The sequence below is a fragment of the Epinephelus lanceolatus genome, chromosome 14 (genome assembly GCF_041903045.1).
Source record: "Epinephelus lanceolatus isolate andai-2023 chromosome 14, ASM4190304v1, whole genome shotgun sequence".
Taxonomy (NCBI): Eukaryota; Metazoa; Chordata; class Actinopteri; order Perciformes; family Serranidae; genus Epinephelus; species Epinephelus lanceolatus.
This window is the reverse complement of record NC_135747.1, coordinates 17,671,460-17,678,612: the sequence shown is the minus strand read 5'-3', so window position 1 is coordinate 17,678,612 and position 7,153 is coordinate 17,671,460. Positions and strand designations below refer to the sequence as shown.

Here is a 7,153-nt window from a genome sequence, read left to right as displayed (position 1 = left end):
GTCGGCTGCGCAGATTTGGGCCGCGCTGGCTCGCTAAGTAAGTATTTGCACGCAAACTGGTGTTATTTGATCCACCTCAGTGTCAAGCGCTTCCATAACTTTAAAAATTGAAGAGGAGGAGGTTCTCTCGTGGCTCTCAGCTGGCAGTTTGATTCAGATTTTATTATCCATGCTTGGTTCTATAATAAGCAGGAACTGTCCTGTCCGATTAGGCACGCTCGGCGGCGCTCTCCGTCCCCCCCTCCAACTCGCTCCACCCCCACTGCCCCCATACAACTCCTTACTTAGTGAGAGGAGGAGGACGAAGCTCCAAGCAATTGCCAGCCTTTCTCTCCCTCACTTCCTCTCTGTCTGCTGGGGTAGGGAGCAAGAGGGGAGTTGCTCCTTAGACTTAACCCATTAACTGCCATCATCTCTCTTTCTCTATCTCTCCTCCCCCCCTTTTCTGTCTGTCTGCCTCTGGTCTTTGCCTCGGCCTGTCCACTCCTTTCCTCACCATGGCAACTTATTACGAAGGTAAGACTATATTGTTTTACCATGTTAGCCTCTTTAATGAGTTTGTCTTGATCATATAGTTTTTAAATATCTTATAATTTTTACACAAAATGTCGGACCTGAGAAATAAGTGAAGCATATACGTAACAATTAGTAAAACCCGTAATTAACCCTGGCTCACTTAATTTGTTGGGGACTACTTTACTCTGTGGATTAACACGCATGTAGTGCACTGTTTGCGAATTTTCCTACAAAAAGTAATGCACCAAAATTTGTACGTGTCCAACATGAAAATGAGTCAGTAATTCTTGTATAACACATGTATTTTGGAAAGCTGCGATCACGTGACCAATGCATTGATGGAAGTAAAGATGGAAGCCATCCCAAGTGGTTCCAGTAAGGAGGCAGGTGGTGGATGTGTCACAAAACACAGGGCTTTCACCAGGAGACTGGTGTTTGGAGCCATGTAAACTCTGAGTGAACTTTGAGTCATTTTAAGGTATGCCCTCACCATGTTTCTTTTACCTGAAACTAACAGTAACTTCACTTGCCTAAACCTAGCCTCTGTATCTTTACATTAAATACATAACATTTGTGGGGGCGCAAATTCATAGGACAGCATATGAACCATATTGTGTGGCTGATTTGGGGTGCCCATGTTGATCAATGAACGAATGCAACACCCAGTGCTACAGTGTGGTTTAATCATTTTTTTCAGTAGATTTTGAACAACAGTGGACTTCAGTGGAACAAGAGAAAGAGAAATACCTGGATTTGTCTACACAAATAAATAAATAAATAAATAAATAAAAAATACTTTGTCAGTTCATCGTTAGTTTTGTTTTTTCATGGGAATTGTTGACAATAAAAAAATATAGAAAAATGCCAGCCTAATCCTTGGCTGGAGCCTAAATTAAGCTTGATTCAATTCAATTCAATTCAATTCAATTTTATTTATAAAGCCCAATATCACAAATAACAATTTGCCTCAGAGGGCTTTACAGCATATGACATCTCTGTATCCCATGATAGTCAAAGTATTTGGCATGAAAATGGTCATGATCAAAGATACAAATATCAAAAGCATACAGACAGACTACATAACGATCACCTTACTGATGATCTTAAAACCAACACCAATTCTGGTCATTTTCATTTTTTATTTCTATTTTCTATATAAAAGTTACTTTAGGTTGAAAGAATTACTGTTAATATCCATGAGGTTAAAATCCCCTTTATTCTTAATTTAAAATGAACTGTGTAAAGTCATTAGGTACAAATGTGGCAGCTTTTTGAATCCCCTGCTGTTATAAACTCAAAATTTTAAAAGATAATGTAAAATAATCATTCTGCCATTGTTTCTGATTTATCATCCTGTCACTGGCAAGGCAACACGAAACAAGAGTTCAAAGTTGTGATATACAGCCGGCTTGTTTGTTGTGTTCCAGTACAGCTGTATTTCTACTCCTGACAGTCCAGTCCAGTCAGCATCTGAGCTACTGGCTGCTGGGCTATGATCAAACCCTGAGGTCATACTGTCTCCACACCGGCCCTGAATGTGTTTGAGTCTTACACTAGGAAAATGCTATAATTACAGCCTGTCACCTCATGAAGGAAAATCCTTTCTTTTTATAAACAAGGAAAAGTAATTAAAAAGCTAAAACAAAGAAAAAAACTTTACAGAACTGCAAAGACAAACTTGTAAACTATTAACAGGGATTCTAAAATAGTCTCCAATTTCATCTTTGGGAAATATCAAGGGTATGCTTCATCTAATAATTCTCCAAAAGCTCTTTGATTATCATGAGTTGACTTTTCTTAGACATGTCTTTGCTCAAATTTAAAGTTGTAGCCAGTTTTGATTTAAACTTTTCTACAAAGACCTCCTCATGTGTGCACAAGCCTGAAAATTTAAAGGCACTCGTCACCATTTCAGAAATGCTCTTTTATATTTTTATTTTCAATATTTATAAATCCAATTTCTACAAAGTGTCACTTAATTAAAATGCTAGCGCTGTCTGGAGTTGTGTCTGTCAGGCTTTGGCACTAGGAGGCTTAAGAAAATGCCGTAAAGTATCCTGATGAAATAATATAAGCTTCCCCCCTCTGCAGTGTGAGGCTATATAGCCTGAGGCAGGCAGGCAGGCTGCTGCTGATGTGGAGGATATCCAGGATGCATATATGCATATCTGTAGGCTACACACTAACCTCTGGACGATTTCTCACAGGGCCACACTTAATGTAACAGTAGGCAAAAATCTGTGTTACAAAAATCGGCAACAAGAAAGCGGAAGTTACCTTCTGCACAGTTTGTTTATGTAATTTTTTTTTCACAGCACCAGAAAATTGACCCAGGACTCATTTCCAGTAAATAGGACAAGCGTTGCATATGCTGTCTGCACATTTTGTCGTTTTCTGGGAGGGTGGGTTATGCAAGCCCCCTTTCACTGCTAATTCCATCAAAGCTTTGGGAGCAGTTCTAATTGGGCGTCTCTATTTTTGGTTGTCTTCCAGCCCTGTTTTGCTGCCTTTGAGTAAAGGCAGCGCAGCGAATGTAAAGCTGTGTGATAACAGGGCCATTCGCCACAGCACTGAGTTTGACCCTGCAACCAGCCTCCATGACGGATGTGAGATGATTCCTAGCCCTACAGCTCAGCACGACACACTCAGCACAACTCAACCACACTCTCCCAATCTCTCTCTCGTTTTCCTGTGTTGCCTGTCTTCTTCTCCATCTCTCTCCCTCTCTGTCAGTTACTCCGCAGATTGACTCGCTGCTGTATGCTGTCTATTTAAAGCTGGTGCCATAACCACCCACTGCTTCTTTAAGAAGTGGTGACTCACCTAAACAGATCAGCCCAGCAGTGTGTGTGTATGTGTGCGCGCACATGAGTGTGTGTGTGTGTTGAGGGATGTTATATCATCTCGGCTTTAGTTCGTCTTTGGCTATAGGCCTTCTCTGTTTGGTGACAAGTGCAGCTGTTTTTTAACGATAGCGCTTGTCTGTGCGTCAAACCGGTATCTGCAGGATTCCCAGATTAATGCAAACACACACTCCAACATACACACACACACTCAGACCCAATCTGTGCACTTAGTGTCACTGAGTTATGTGCTATTCTGGGTGCATCCAGGGGACTTTCCAGCTTATGGGAAAAGCAAATGAGCGAATTTGCATTTTCTCCACTTTGCTCAGTAATGAGATATATGTAAGGGGCTATATGGGTGCAAAATGAAGGTTGTGTATCTGAGCAGACTAGGTATGGCTGCCAATTAGAAAACAAACAAGGCAATGCATATGGCGTGTTCTGTATGTGTGGCAGGAGCTTCCAGGCAGCCAGGCTGAGCAGTCTTCACTGCCATGGTTTTGAGTCTCCCCCTCACTTCTCTGCATTATTAAATCATCCCTGAATAATTCACTGCCTTTCGTATCAAACAAATATTTTTGCAACTTGCACCTACAAATAGGTGAAGGGAGGGCTGCTGTACCATACTGTATTTAGTCACGAGGAAGGCGACATTGGGATGGAGTGTTTGTTTGTTTATGATCTGAATGCTGTCCAGATTCGGGAGGCTGTGTGAACGTCACGTGAGCTGCTGTTTGCTGCTGAATGTCATGACTCATGCCCTCACAGAGAACTGGCATTCTTTTCTTCATATACACTGTGACATACAGTATGATATCAGTGTGCTTCAGCTGGTGATGTGCTTTACTTCTCTGAAGTTGACTCCAGAGAGCGCCATCAAGTTGGCAGCACATGTGCCTGTACTGAGATATAATGTATGTTTCTCAATGTGACATTTAGGTTTATTGTCTCTCTTTCATATTCAAAATATTTGCACACATATAGATATATGTATTTTCCTCTGTTTAATGTGTTCCTAAGGGTTTGATTGCATTACTTTTCTATGCTTTTTTTTTTTCATTGGAAGTGAGACACATAAGTAGAGTCTGACTCAGGTTGACCAGCCGATGTGATGCAGCACCTCATCCCCACCGTGAATAACGACATGTCTGCACCACCTAAAGTGCATTGCTCCAGCATGTTACTATGCAAACTCTGTGCGGTGAAGATTTTCAGACCCTGCCTGAGCAATGATAGGCGACGACTAAATCCCAGCGATGACGCCACGATGTCATGGCGGGCAAGGACTGACTCGTGTGCTGACTTGTTAGTCATGCTTTGATGCACAGTTTAAAGAGGACTCCAGGAAGCCGGTCCAATGCGCATGCGCACTTCTTTCTCTCTCTCACACACACACACACACACAGAAAAAACACACACTTTTTGCACATTTGCACAAAGGAACACACAGCCGCTGAGTGCTTTAAAAGGAAAGCGGCTGCATCATTTGGTAGTCTGACATGAAACCTTGGTCATGTGTTTTTATGAGGTGACTTGAGAACAGTTTCTTGTACAGTTACAGAATTCATAAACACTGAAATTACAGCATTAAAAAAGCACCTCAGAATCAGGACACCATTTGTTAAACTTAAAAAAAAAACAAAAAAAAAAAACAGTCTCTAAGTTTAAAAAAAAAAAAACGTGTTGCATTCAATCATATTATAGGTCACTGTTTTATTCATGACTTTGCTTTTAAAATGTGTGTCCCACTGTAAGCTAAAACATGACAGTGACACAATTACTGGTATGCCCCTAAAAAGCGTATGGAAATTATTCACTTTTTAGTTAAACCCACTGACAATTTACATACATTTGAAGGAAAAAAAAAAAAAATCACTCGATTAGATTGTGATTTAAAAATTAGGCCTGTAGTCTCTTTGGACCTTCAGTAAAGCCCGTCAAGGATTGTTGTCCCTGTGCTGGTGCTTAGAGTTAGACACAGTGTAGAAACCTTTTATAGCACACACACACACACACACACACACACACACAGAGAGAAAACTTTATTTAGTATATTTAGTTCTATAAAAGTAAGTTGGAGATATGGTGATGATTTATATATACAGTACACATATAATGTCCTCTGTGTGGGGTCAACTGTAATTAAACTACAAGGTGATAACTTATGTGTTAACATAGCAATATAATGGAATGGTAAATCAACACAAAATAAAATAAAACAAAATAAAATAGAATAAAAATACAAGTTGTTGCTGATATATTAGAAATAAAATCCACTGCATTTTATTTACATTGCTGCTCACAGCCTTGTTGGAAAATAAATAAAAAAGCATTGAAATTATTTATTTTCAAGAGTCACTCCTAAACTTGGCCATAAGGCCACTTTTCTAACTTTGTTTTGAGGTGATGATATTTCCTAATAAAGAGAGAAATTAAAAGCAAGATAATAAATCACCAACAAGATAACCAGAGGCACTGATATATTTCATTTTAGTATTAAAAATATTCTCACTTACTTTAATATGAGTATATCATTTAGAAAACATATATATATGTCTGATATGATGTACTTGCTTCATTTATTTTGTTATTACCTGTGATATATTTTTTGTCATATTTGACTTTATTTTGCTTTTTGTTTTGATTGTGGATGATTCCCTTCATATAAAATGATTTCTGATTTGACTTTAGAGAATTCATGTAGTGTAACATGTAATACTGCAGTGTGATTTCAGGTTGTCCAAAACACAAAACAATTCAATAAAGATGATTAAACAAAACTCCTAAATCTGCTTTGTATATTTCTAAATAAATGGACAAAAGTTTCCGAGCCGACCTGGACACAAACCACTCTGGCTCAATGCCAAATATTTGGCAGCGGAGCTCTGCACGGTCCATTTATTAGAAAGGTGCTGGCTCATTATTTAGCAGCAAGACGGGAGTGAAGGAACTCCAGCAAACACTCAGCAGCTGCAGCCGCTCAGCTCTTCACATGCAATAAAGTTTGCTGCCTCATGTGGGGGATCTCTCCCTCTTTTTGAAGCAGACTTTTTTGGTCCATAATTTATACATTTACCTTACTTGCTTCTGCGTGCGTTGGCCTCCTGCATTTTTTAAAGGCCGGGTATTGAGGGATTTTCTGTCATGCTCTCTTGCTTTGTTCTGATCACGCAAGCTGCTGCCATCCCACATACGGGAACACTGGCAAACACAGAGGCCTAACTCATGCCACCTAGCTGGGAGAGAGACACACACGTGCACAGATACACAGGCTGAGTGTCACACCAGCAAATAGTCAACACCTCCATAGTGGAAGGCCCACTCCCCACTCTCAGCTAAGACTGAAGGACAAACTATCTTGTGCCGTTGCGTGAGTGTTTTTCACACAATCACACACCAAACTGAGGCATCCATGTGTGTCTTAGCAAGTGAAGGGGTGTTGAATCTGCCTCTCACACCCATGCATGCGGAAGCAGTCTACCTCGTCTGCTCCCCGCGGAGGACACATGGCAGACAAAAATAGAGGAAGAGGGAGAGCCCGAGATGAACAGATTAAGAAAACAGAGAAATAGTTCCTGGATAAAGTTCTACTACTGAATTATTCCCTCTCTTCGCACAATACTACCTCACACCATGAAAATAAAACCTCTACAGTTTATATATGCCTGTAATATGGTACATAAAAATAACCATCACCGATTATGTGGGATTTCATGTGAGAAAATAAAGCAGGAAATGCCTGGAAATTACTTATTGCAGAAGATTAGTTAACCCAATCAATCCCTCTGTCA

At 40.1% G+C, this 7,153-nt stretch overlaps 1 long non-coding RNA gene across 1 annotated transcript; it reads left to right on the top strand.

Annotated features, from left to right (window-relative positions):
• Positions 1-443: 443 nt before the first annotated feature.
• LOC144466803 (uncharacterized) lies at positions 444-6,098 on the top strand. Its single transcript, XR_013493233.1, has 3 exons — positions 444-516; positions 830-994; positions 3,010-6,098. It is a non-coding gene; the product is annotated as an uncharacterized LOC144466803 (long non-coding RNA).
• The last annotated feature ends 1,055 nt before the right edge of the window (positions 6,099-7,153 follow it).